Source organism: Trichechus manatus, unplaced genomic scaffold, assembly GCF_000243295.1.
Source record: "Trichechus manatus latirostris isolate Lorelei unplaced genomic scaffold, TriManLat1.0 scaffold00009, whole genome shotgun sequence".
Classification (NCBI taxonomy): domain Eukaryota; kingdom Metazoa; phylum Chordata; class Mammalia; order Sirenia; family Trichechidae; genus Trichechus; species Trichechus manatus.
Genome location: NW_004443945.1, coordinates 30,859,129 through 30,872,432, shown reverse-complemented (window position 1 = coordinate 30,872,432; position 13,304 = coordinate 30,859,129).

Here is a 13,304-nt window from a genome sequence, read left to right as displayed (position 1 = left end):
CACACACACACACACACACACCCCACACACACACACACAGCCCGACGCATACACACAGGCGCGCGCTTCTTAAAGGAGACAGGTCTTAAAGGATTCGCTGCGACTGTAAGGCGCACCGTAGGTAGCCAGCCCCCGAGAATGGCCCTAGTTTGGGACGAGCTCTTTAACAACATCCCCCATCCCTCACCACAGAGGCAGGCATCGGGGAACCCGGGCGGCTCCATCCTTTCGTCTTACCCACTCCTCGCCTAACACTAGAACAAGTGCGCCCCGCCTGTGCCGGGGACTGGGTGGGGCTCAGGCCGTGGACCCCAGTGGGACCTGGGGAGCGGTCCAGGCCTGGTCCTGCTTTAATCCAGCGGCCCTGGAAGGACCCAAGCGCTTGGGATCAGGGACCGCCCGGATTACTGTGCGCTGCCCGGGAGCTCAGGTCGTCTGCCAGGGTTAGCCAAGTTTGGAAAGCGCGAGATGGCAAGTCCTGCGTGTCCAAAACTTTATCGGGGGGTCCTCCCAGCCTGTGCCCTGAAGTCTCCCTGAATTCCTTCTGCCATCACTACGCCCGCCTTCCGGTCTGGGGGTGGGGGTGGGCACAGGGTTTGGGTAACTGGCCGAGCATAGAAGCGGGATGAAAACGCTCACTTTCCAAGGTTGTTCTGTCCCGTGGACACAGGTACACACTAGGACCCAGGAGAGGTGGTCTTGGGTGTTAACAAAACGTCGGGCAAGAGCAGGAGGGGGCGCTGGGAAGAGACCGGCAAAGGGAGAGAGGGGAAGGGCTGGGGAAGGAAGAAGAGGGAGCAGCCTGAGGAAAGGCAAGTAAAGCAGCTGGCGTGGGCGGGAGGAAGAGGCTGCGCACAGACCAAGCCGGGGAGAGGCTAGAGGGAGAGAGGAGAGCTGCAGGAGAGAGGAGGAGGCTGCTGGCAAGAGGCGCAGGATTTCTGCGGGCAGGGGAACTTCAGAAAAGGCTGCCAAAAAGGACTCGAGTTGCAGCAGTGTGAGGCAGTGGACGGGGGGGGCAGCAACCACCAGCTATTGGCAGGTGATGGTTTAGCTTGAAGGGAAAGGGGGAAGGGAAGGAGGCAGGCATCTGTTTGGGTGCAATGCCAATAAATGTGCTTCTCCTTGGCAGCCAGCAGAGGGGAAGAAGAGCCCACGGGAAAGAAATGCAGGCGGGGTTGAGAAGAAAGTGTGCCCCAGGTAAAACAGCTACCTTGGTGAGGTGGAGAACAGAACTGATGAGGCAAATTTCAGGGGTGAGCTGGAATAGCAAGTAGGACAGCAAGAGGTCATGTTTGGTAAGCACATAGAAAACGTTGAAAAACAGTTTGCCAAAAATTGCATTGGACTGTAGTAAATTGTATCCTAAAGAGAAAGAAAGCTGAAGACCGAGACTTTGTGTCTGTTAGTTTAAAAATTATACTATGACGCAGCCATTGTGACCCAAAACACTCAGGAAGCCTTTCCTGACTGTCTGCTCTATGCACAGCATCTAAGATCCACAGAAGAATTTTTGAAGAAGTAATAAAAAGCAACACCTTATATTGTGTAAAACCAAAAAACCAAACCCTCTGCCATCCAGTTGATTCCAACTCATAGCAACCCTATAGGACAGAATAGAACTGCCCCATAGTGTTTCCAAGGAGCACCTGGTGGATTCAAACTGCTGACCTTTTGGTTAGCAGCCATAGGTCTTAACTACTACACCACCAGGGTTTCATATTAAAATTTACAGAATGTTTCCACACATATCATGTCATTTAATTCTCACAACATCCCTGAGTGTTTTGTTCACATTTTACGCACGAAGACAATGATAATAATGAAAGATAACTTTTCAGAAAACTACACAAGTGGCACAGTTCAAGCCTGGGTTTTCTGACTCCCAGTCCAGTGCATTTTTCACTCTACTCCAGTGACTTTCCATGTGGAAACTAATTCCTGCTCTTAACAGGTGTATAACTCATAGACTGTGATGAATTACATGAAAGAAACAATGAACAATTATAGGGTAACATGAAAGTATGGTCATTATGTAGAAATTATATGGTGTTCTATGTCAATAATCACTGCATCACCAGGGCACCCGGTTAATAAAGTAGTCCCTAGGTGGCACAAATGGTTAAGCTCTCAACTACTCACTTAAAGGTTGGAGGTTTGAATCCACCCAGAAGCACCTCTGAAGAAAGAGCTGGCAATCTGCTTCTGAAAGGCCACAGCCTTGAAAACCCTTCTCTGCACACATGGGGTCACCGTGAGTTGGAATCGACTTACAGACAACTGGCTGGTTTTTTTGTTTGTTTTTCTATGTCAGTATGGGAGTCCACGGGTGGTGCAAATAGTTAAACATCTCTGCTGCTAACTGAAAGCCTGGAAGTTCAAGGCCATCCAGAGGCACATCAGAAGAATGGCCTAGCAACCTACCTCCAAAACCAGCCTTTAGAAACCCTGTGGAGCATAGTTCTACTCTGACACACATAGGGTCACCATGAGTCAGATTCGACTCCAAGGCAATTGGTTATGTCAATATAAAGTAATCATATATAGTGGGGGCTATTTGTCAATAAATCAAGAATAATTTTTAGTATGTGTACATTAAAACTAACAGGCTCAAAGTTGGAGGAGAGGAATGAAGACACAAAATAACATTAAACAAGAAAAAAACCAAACCCATTGCTGGAGTGCCTGGTGGATTCGAACTGCCGACCTTTTGGTTAGCAGCCGTAGCTCTTAACCACTATGCCATCAGGGTTAGAGGTAAATAATATAACTGTCAGACAGAATCTTGAAGGTTAAAAAAAGTTCAAACTCTGTTCCTAATCCTTAAGGTAGTTTTGCAAAGAGGGCGATAAAACAAATTTACATAAGACATACATGAGAAAATAGTTTTCATTTCCTTTCCGCATAAGCCAGAATATAAGCAATTCTTTTTTAAGGAAGTTGAATGAGATTTGGGCACTGCTGGGCACTGCAAGCAAACTGTTGGTCAAAGATAATATATAACCTCAGAGCAGAGAGATACATTAGCAGAGTATTTGTGAAAGATAAGGTATGGGAAGGGGCTTGTGATAAAGTATTGAATTAACATTTGATCAAACAGGGTAACAAAACTAACCAGTTTTAGAAAGGAATAGATGTCTAGGGAGAATTATCTTAGAAATTATGCATAGGACTGTCCATTTGGAGGGACTGGGTACAAAAAGACAGCAATTAAAACTAAATTGTAATCCAGCTATGAAACTGTAATGTGTAGTGATGTGTCCTTGGAAAACTATACTTTTCAGGAAGAGATCGTAAGGGGGAAAATATTTCCACTTAAAAAAAGGAATCCTAAACTCAAAAGATAATCTCAAAATAGTGATTAGTAATAATGACAATAATTGTTATTTACTTTGCAAACATATAGTAAATATTTTAGTGGCCATTCAATGAGCAATGAATGAATTAATAAATGTCCAAAGTTCTGGAAATACTAACAAAAACAAAATACTGTTCCATTCCAGTGATAAGGGTCAGAAGGATTCACAGTCCAGTGAAAGAGACAGATATATAATAATTAGGGCAATGTGGTAAGCACTCAACTAGTGGCAAGTGCAAGATGCAATGGAACAGGATGGAAGAAATAACTTGATTTTCTCTGGAGCCCGTAGAGAAAGCACCACAAAAGAACTGGTTCTAAAACAGAATCTTGAAGGATGAGTAGAAATTCACCAGGTGGATCAGAAAAGGAGGGGTGTTACAGACTTGTGTGCAATACCATGGAGGAATGGACACATAAGATGTGTATGGGGAACTACAAATTGTTTCTCAGGACTAGAGACCAGGACGTGTGTGAAACAATGCCAAGGTCTGAGGTTGCATGAGTATGCAGGGATAAGATCATGAAGGGTCTTGTGTGCCATGTTTAGGGCTTTAGACTACCTTGAGTGATACTTAGGAGGAAATTGAATATTCACTACCTTTGCTGTATGTTTGCTAACTGTGAAAATAGTCACCTTCTAGAAGTTCTCCTTTTTTTTTTTTTTTACCTCATATGTTCCATTAAGCATTTAATGTCTACTGTCTTTGTGGACCTTGTATCTTTACCTATGTGGACCTACTTTTGGAAATGCAAATGTTTCTTTGTCAGGTGAGTTTGTTATTCCATGTCTTATCTGTTATACATGCTTATCTTTTAATGGCCCAGAATTATGAAGTTCCTTATATCTTAGTGGTATGAGCTTCTTAGTTGTGGTCTTTTTTTTTTTTCCCCTATCCACAGTAACTTAAAAAGTTCTTTTCCTAATCACCAAACCAAAACTCCATTGCCGTTGATTCCAACTCATAGCAATCCTATAGGACAGAGTAGGCCGGTTCCATAGGGTTTCCAAGGCTATAATCTTTATGGAAGCAGACTGCCACGTCTTTCTCCCATGTCCTATCCTCAGTAACTTAAAATATAGAATATCATCCTTCCCTTTAATAAAATCTTTTCTCACAACTCTTGCCTTAACTTTGGGTGCTTTCTGTCAGATACCTTCTCTCTTCTCACAATTTCACAAAACTAATGAACAGTTACATGTGACAGGAGAATAGAGAACCCAAAAGAGATTTAAAAATGAATAAGAAAGAGAAGGAATAATTGTCCCTGGCAAAGGTTAATAGCAATTCAATAAAATTTTACATGAGATCCAGGAAGGAATCTGAGGAAGTAAACGATACATGTAACTCTCAAGAGGCAGATGACTGTTATTTAAAAGTGAGCAGTTCAGTGGCATGGTGGGATGCTCAAATGATTATAACAACCTAAAATAACACTAGAGTCCTGGTGGTGCAGTGGTTCAGTGCAAGGCTGCTAATCAATAGGTCAGTGGTTCAAATCCACCAGCTGCTCTGGGGGAGAAAGATGCAGCAGTCTGCTTCTGTAAAGATTTACTGCCTTGGAAACCCTATGGGGCAGTTATATTCTGTCTTACAGGGTAACTATGAGTCAGAATCCACTCAACAGCAGTGGGTCTGGGTTTTTTTTGGAAAATAACATTAAAAAAACCATTGTGATTGAGCTGATTTCGACTCATAGTGATCCTGTAGGACAGAGTAGAACTGCCCCCATAGGGTTTCCAAGGAGCAGTGGTGGATTCAAACTGCTGACCTTTTGATTAGCAGCCGAGCTCTGAACGACTGCATCATCAGGGCTCTGAGGTAAATAATATATGACAACTTTCACTGAACCAGATTCCATAGTAAACTAGAGCCTTCAGAATGAGTTATAGAACTTGGGAAGTTACATAAGCTTGTTCATTCTTATATCATATCAAATTAAGTGCTTTCTACCATACTTGCATCTGTTGAACCTACAGTGTGTTTATCAATTTTATTGAAATAGTGTGGAGCCATCAGAATTCTTTCATCCATCCACTATTACCAGGGTGTACATATGTTTAGCAATCATCTAGAGCCTTGTTATTCAAGGTGTGCTCCCTGGATGTAACCCTAAGACATGGGAGGTTGTTGAAAATGCAGAATCTCTGGCTACGCCAAGATCCCCAGGTGGGTCATGTGTGGGTAAAATTGAGAAGCATTGCTCTAGAGTCTGTGCACAGTAAATCTAGTTGTATGCTGTCAAAACCTTCCATCAGCTTAATGTTATTAGTGTCATGCTTAAAGCAAAGGAAAAGACCAATTCTAATCAGGGTAATCTTTGTAGTACTGAAGTGAGTTTTTTCCTCACAAAAATATAACCCCCATGGCCTGGATTCAGTGATATAACTTCTAACTTTTAGATATATCATGTTTCTTGAATACCCATTCTGTGCAGAAAGCTGTTCTAGTTGGTTACTTAGAAAAATTACCAGCTATTATCACTGCCCATGAGATAGTATGATTTTTTTCTTAGTTTTCTTGATTGATTTATGCTCTATTTTTGCCTCAATAACTCTGAGTGTTTCTCAAATATTTGTTTGTCTGCTCATTTATTTAATTCATTTCTCCACTGAACATTCATTAGCCAATGTAAAATACCAAGTAATTAAAGATGTAAAAAGACAAAGGTGAAGTGAGCTAAGATAGACCACCTCAGTTTGGTTAGCTTCTAAGTTAAAAATGAGAACGAAGTTTTGGACTTCAAATTTGTTTACACTTGGAATCACTACTGAATCAAGCAAATAGCTAATGGTGCAAAAGATAAAAACAAGATTTGGGTATTAGTGAGTTTATACAAATGGTGCCCAGTGCCTTCCTATTTCTTCATCATGGAGTTCTTGAATTCCCAGATGGCTGGGAAATATGATGAAACCACTGGGTCAGAGTAGCCAAGAAACAGTGGACTTACAGATTTTCATTCCGTTGTGCTAGTAGTGGAGGGACCTTGTCTCCACCCATAGTTGTGTCCATTGTCATACAACACCATTCCTCCAGCACTACAATTATATGCTTCGCAATGACCTTGGTCTGCTATAACACATACCAGGATTTGCAGAAGCTCAGAAAATGACTCTGCTCTTCCTTTTCTCTACCATCTCCCTGAGATTCTTTACTCTTAATCTTTATCTGTTCTAGTATGGTGATGCCTAAATTTGCATCCTTAACCCTGTTGTTGTTGTTGTTAGATGCCAGTGAGTCGGTTCTGACTCACAGTGACCCTGCGCACCATAGAACGAAACACTGCCTGGTCCTGTGCCATGCTCACAATCATTGTTGTGCTTGAGCCCATTGTTGCAGCCACTGTGTCAATCCATCTTGTTAAGAGTCTTCCTCTTTTTCACTGACCGTGTACTTTACCAAGCATGGTGTCCTTTTCCAGGGACTGATCCCTCCTGACAACACGTCCAAAATATGTAAGAGAGGTAGTCTTGCCATCCTTGCTTCTAAGGAGCATTCTGGTTGTACTTCTTCTAAGAATATTTGTTCGTTCTTTTGGCAGTCCATGGTATATTCAGTAATCTTCGCCAGCACCACAATTCAAAGGCATCAGTTCTTCTTCGGTCTTCCTTATTCATTGTCCCGCTTTCACACACGTATAATGTGACTGAAAATACCATGGCTTGGGTCAGGTGCATCTTAGTCTTCAAGGTGACATCTTTGCTTTTCAACACTTTAAAGTGGTCTTTTGCAGCAGATTTGCCTGATGCAATGCGTCTTTTGATTTCCTGACTGCTGCTTCCATGGGTGTTGATTGTGGATCCAAGTAAAATGAAATCCTTGACAGCTTCAATCTTTTCTCCATTTATCATGATGCTGCTTATTGGTCTAGCTGTGAGGATTTTTGTTTTTTTATGTTGAGGCATAATCCATACTGAAGGCTGTGGTCTTTGATCTTCACCAGTAAGTGCTTCCAGTCCTCTTCACTTTTAGCAAGCACAGTTGTGTCATCTGCATAATGCAGGTTGTTAATGAGTCTTCCTCCAATCCTGATGCCCCTTTCTTCTTCATATAGTCCAGCTTCTCGGATTATTTGCTCAGCATACAGACTGAATAGGTATGGTGAAAGGATGCAACCCTGACGCACACCTTTCCTGACTTTAAGCCACACAGTATCCCCCTGTTTTGTCCGAACAACTGCCTCTTGATCCATATACAGGTTCCTCATGAGCACAATTAAGTGTTCTGGAATTCGGATTCTTCACAATGTTATCCATAATTTGTTATGATCCACACAGTCAAATGCCTTTGCATAGTCAATAAAACGCAGGTAAACATCTTTCTGGTATTCTCTGCTTTTAGCCAGGATCCATCTGACATCAGCAGTGATATCCCTAGTTCCATGTCCTCTTCTGTATCTGGCCTGAGTTCCCTGTCAACATACTGCTGCAGCCACTTTTGAATGGTCTTCAGCAAAATTTTATTTGTGTGTGATATTAATGATATTGTTCGATAATTTCTGCATTCAGTTGGATCACCTTTCTTGGGAAAAGGCATAAATATGGATCTCTTCCAGTTGGTTGGCCAGGTAGCTGTCTTCCAAATTTCTGGGCATAGATGAACGAGCACTTCTAGCCCTGCATCTGTTTGTTGAAACGTCTTGTGATGGATTGAATTGTGTCCCCCCAAAATATCTGTCAACTTGGCTGGGTCATGATTCCCAGTATTGTATAACCGTGTACCGTTTTGTAATCTGATGTGATTTCCTTATGTGTTGTAAATTCAATCACTATGATCTAATAAGATGGATTAGCGGCTACTATACTCATGAGGTATACAAGACTGGATAGTGTCTTAAGCCAATCTCTTTTGAGATATAAAAGAGAGAAGTGAGCAGAGACACATGGGAACCTCATGCCACCAAGAAAGCAGTGCTGGGAGCAAAGCATGTCCTTGGGACCTGAGGTTCCTGCACAGAGAAGCTCCCGGACCAAGAGAAGATTGATAACATGGACCTTGTTCCAGAGCTGACAGAGAAAGCGTTCCCCTGGAACTGACACCCTGAATTTGGACTTGTAGCCTACTGGACTGTGAGAGAATAAACTTCTCTTTGTTAAAGCCATCCACGTGTGGTATTTCTATTAAAGCAGCACTAGATAACTAAGACACATCTCAGTTGATATTCTGTCAGTTCCTGGAGCCTTGTTTTTCACCAATGCCTTCAGTGCAGCTTGGACTTCTTCCTTCAATACCTTCGGTTCCTAATCATATGCTACGAAATGGCTGAACGTCAACAAATTCTTTTTGGTATAATGACTCTGTGTATTCCTTCCATCTTCTTTTGATGCTTACTGCGTCATTTAATATTTTCCCCATAGAATCCTTCACTATTGCAACTCGAGGCTTGAATTTTTTCTTCACTTCTTTCAGCTTGAGAAACGCCGAGCGTGTTCTTCCCTTTTGTTTTTCTATCTCCAGCTCTTTGCACATGTCATTATACTTCACTTTGTCTTCTCGAGCTACCCTTTGAAATCTTCTGTTCAGTTCTTTTACTTCATCATTTCTTCCTTTTGCTTTAGCTACTCAACGTTAAGAGCAAGTTTCAGAGTCTCTTCTGACATCTATTTTGGTGTTTTCTTTCTTTCCTGTCATTTTAATGGCCTCTTGCTTTCTTCATGTATGATGTCCAACACAACTCATCTGGTCTTTGGTCATTAGTGTTCAACGTGTCAGATCTATTCTTGAGATGGTCTCTAAATTCAGGTGGGATATACTCAAGGTCGTACTTTGGCTCTCTTGGACTTGTTCTAATTCTCTTCAGTTTCAGCTTGAACTTGCATATGAGCAGTTGATGGTCTGTTCCATAGTTGGTTCCTGACCTTGTTCTGACTGATGATATTGAGCTTTTCCATCGTCTCTTTCCATAGATGTAGTCGATTTAATTCCTGTGTATTCCATCCGGTGAGGTCCATGTGTATAGTCGCCAATAATGTTGGTGAAAAAAGGTAATTGCAGTGAAAAAGTCATTGGTCTTGCAAAATTATTTCATGTGATTTCTGGCATTGTTTCTATCACCAAGGCCATATTTTCTAACTACCGATCCTTCTTCTTTGTTTCCAACTTTTGCATTCCAGTCACCAGTAATTATCAATGCTTCCTGATTGTGTGTTCAAACAATTTCAGACTGCAGAAGGTGGTAAAAATCCTTAACCTAAGCACCACCTTATGGCCTAGAATTATATCATCATTTTCGTTTAAAATTCAGCATGTCCCCAACCAAGTTCACTACCTATCCCCTTAGATGGTGTAGCCCTTAGATGCCTGATTTCAGTCTGGACCCACTATTCCACTGGTCACAAAGACTCAAAACATTGAAGACACTTTTAACTCCAATATTAACGTGTGTTCTGTGTTAAATCAGTCACCAGAAGCTACCGTGTCTTTCTGTACAATACCACTCATTCCTAAAGTCATACTCTAATCATTTCACAAACAACCCCTGCAGTACCCTCCAATATGTAGTGCATGTATGTGATCTTTTTATGTCTCCAATTATTCTTCATGCCCATCCATCAAAACCTCTCTGTTTACTATTCTTACATATTATTTTCAACTTAGACATGGTATTTATAATTTGGAAGGATATATCAAAAGTTCTCTTCTTCAAATTCCTCATTTTTCAGAAAAGGAAACTGAGGCTTAGTGAGGCTGAATAAGTCATGTGTTAGTTGGCTAACCATATGTGAAAAACACATGTATTCTGATTTACAGATGATGGCTTTTTTTTTCCTAAAGGCGTAACTTTTTTCTTTTTAATTCTTGCTACATTGAATTGTTTATTTTTAGGCCCCTCCAAAAAGGAACTGTTATGGATTGAGTGGTGTCACCCAAAAAGATAAGCTGAAGTTCTAACCCTTGGTACATTTGAATGTCACCTTGCGTGGAAATAGGATTTTTTTTATTGTTTTTTGTTTCCTTTTTGTTTTTGCTTATTCTTTTTTTTTTTTTTTATTTAGGTGAAAGTTTACAGCTCAAGTTAATTCCTCATACAAAAATTTATACACCTATAGTTGCATTTGTTTAAATATGGTTAAAATCAGGAAAGGTGTGTGTCAGGGTTGCATCCTTTGACCATACCTATTCAATCTGTATACTGAGAAATAATCTGAGAAGCTGGACTATATGAAGAAGAAAGGGGCATCAGGATTGGAGGAAGACTCATTAACAACCTGCGTTATGCAGATGACACAACTTTGCTTGCTAAAAGTGAAGAGGACTGGAAGCACTTAATGGTGAAGATCAAAGACCACAGCCTTCAGTATGGATTATGCCTCAACATAAAAAAACAAAAATCCTCACAGCTAGACCAATAAGCAGCATCATGATAAATGGAGAAAAGATTGAAGCTGTCAAGGATTTCATTTTACTTGGATCCACAATCAACACCCACGGAAGCAGCAGTCAGGAAATCAAAAGACGCATTGCATCGGGCAAATCTGCTGCAAAAGACCACTTTAAAGTGTTGAAAAGCAAAGATGTCACCTTGAACACTAAGGTGCACCTGGCCCAAGCCATGGTATTTTCAATCACATCATATGCATGTGAAAGCTGGACAACGAATAGGGAAGATCGAAGAAGAATTGACGCCTTTGAATTGTGGTGTTGGCAAAGAATATTGAATATACCATGGACTGCCAAAAGAACGAACAAATATGTCTTGGAATAAGTACAACCAGAATGCTCCTTAGAAGCAAGGATGGCGAGACTACCTCTTACATATTTTGGACACGTTGTCAGGAGGGATGAGTCCTTGGTAAAGGACGTCGTGCTTGGTAAAGTACAAGGTCAGCAAAAAAGAAGAAGACCCTCAACAAGATGGATTGACACAGTGGTTGCAACAATGGGTTCAAGCATAACGATTGTGAGCATGGCGCAGGACTGGACAGTGTTTCGTCCTATGGTGCATACGGTCACTATGAGTCGGAACCAACTTGATGGCACCTAACAACAACAATATTGTTGTATGACACTAGTTGCAATCCCTAAAATGTGACAGCATACTCCCCCTTTTCACTCTAGGTTTCCCTTGTCCATCCAACCACTTCCTGTCCCTTCCTGCCTTCTCATCCCGCCTCCAGACAGGAGCCGCCCATTTGGTCTCATGTATCTGCTTGATGACCTAAGAAGCACACTCTTCATGAGTATTATGTTTTATAGTCCAGTCTAATCTTCGTCTGAAGAGTGGACTTCGGGAATGGTTTTAGTTCTGGGTTAACAGAGTGTCTGGGGGCCATGGCTTCAAGGGTTCCTCCAGTCTCAGTCAGACCATTAAGTCTCGCCTTTTTATGTGAATTTGAGTTCTGCAAACCACTTTTCTCTTGCTCTGTCAAGGACTCTCTGTTGTGTTCCCTTTCAGGGCGGTCATTGGTGGTAGCCAGGCACCATCTAGTTCTTCTGGTCTCAGGCTGATTGAGTCTCTGGTTTATGTGGTCTTTCTGTCTTTTGGGCTGATATTTTCCTTGTGTCTTTGGTATTCTTCATTCTCCTTTGCTCCAGGTGGGTTGGGACCAATTGATGCCTCTTAGATGGCCGTCGCTAGCTTTTACTACCCCAGACGCTACTCACCAAAGTGGGATGCAGAACATTTTCTTGATAAACTTTGTTATGCCAGTTGACCTAGATGTCCCCTGAAACCATGGTCCCCAGACCCCAGCCCTTGCTACACTGTCCCTTGAAGTGTTTGGTTGTGTTCAGGAAACTTCTTAACTTTTGGTTTAGTCCAGTTGTGCTGACTTCCCCTAAAATGTGTGTTGTCCTTCCCTTCACCTAATAGGATTCTTGTCTACTATCTAGTTAGTGAATTCCCCTCTTCCACCCTCCCCACCCTCATAACCATCAAATAGTATTTTCTTCTGTGTTTAAACCTTCTCTTGAGTTCTTATAATAGTGGTCTCATACAATATTTGTCCTTTTGCAACTGACTAATTTTACTCAGCTTAATGCTTTCCAGATTCATCCATGTTGTGAGATGTTCCTTGATTCATCATTGTTCTTTATCATTGCATAGTATTCCATTGTGTGTGTATACCATAAATTGTTTATCCATTCATCTGTTGATGGGCACCTCGGTTGTTTCCATCTTTTTGCTACTGTGAACAGTGCTGCAATGAACACTGGTGTGCATATAACTATTTGTGTGATGGCTCTTATTTCTCTAGGATATATTCCAAGGAGCGAATTCCTGGATCATATGGTACTTCTATTTCTAGCTTTTTAAGAAAGCACCAAATCAATTTCCAAAGTGGTTGTACCATTTTACATTCCCACCAGCAGAGCATAAGTGTTCCAATCTCTCCACAACCTCTCCAATATCTATTATTTTGTGTTTTTTGGATTAGTGCTAGCCTTGTTGGGGTGAGACAGTATCTTATTGTAGTTTTGATTTGCATTTCTATAATGGGTAATGATCATGAGCATTTTGTCATGTATCTGTTAGCCGCCTGAATGTCTTCTTTGGTGTGGTGTCTGTTCAAATCCTTGGCGCATTTTTTGATTGGGTTATCTGTTGTTTTGTTGTTGAGCTTTTGCAGTATCTTGCAGATTTTGGAGGTTGGACCCTGATTAGAATTGTTCCAGCCAAAAATTTTTTCCAGTCTGTAGTTTGTGTTTTTACTCTTTTGGTGAAGTGTTTTGATCAGCATAAGTGTTTGATTTTTAAGAGCTGAGTTATCTAGTTTCTCTTCTGGTGTTCACGCATTGTTAATTATGGTTTGTATTCTGTTTATGCCATGTATTAGGGCTCCTAGCATTGTCCCTATTTTTTCTTCCATGATCTTTATCGTTTTAGATTTTATATTTAGGTCTTTGATCCATTTTGAGTTAGTTCATAATATGAGGTATGGGTCTTATTTCATTTTTTGCAGATGGATATCTAGTTATGCCAGTACCATTTGTTAAAGAGACTGTCT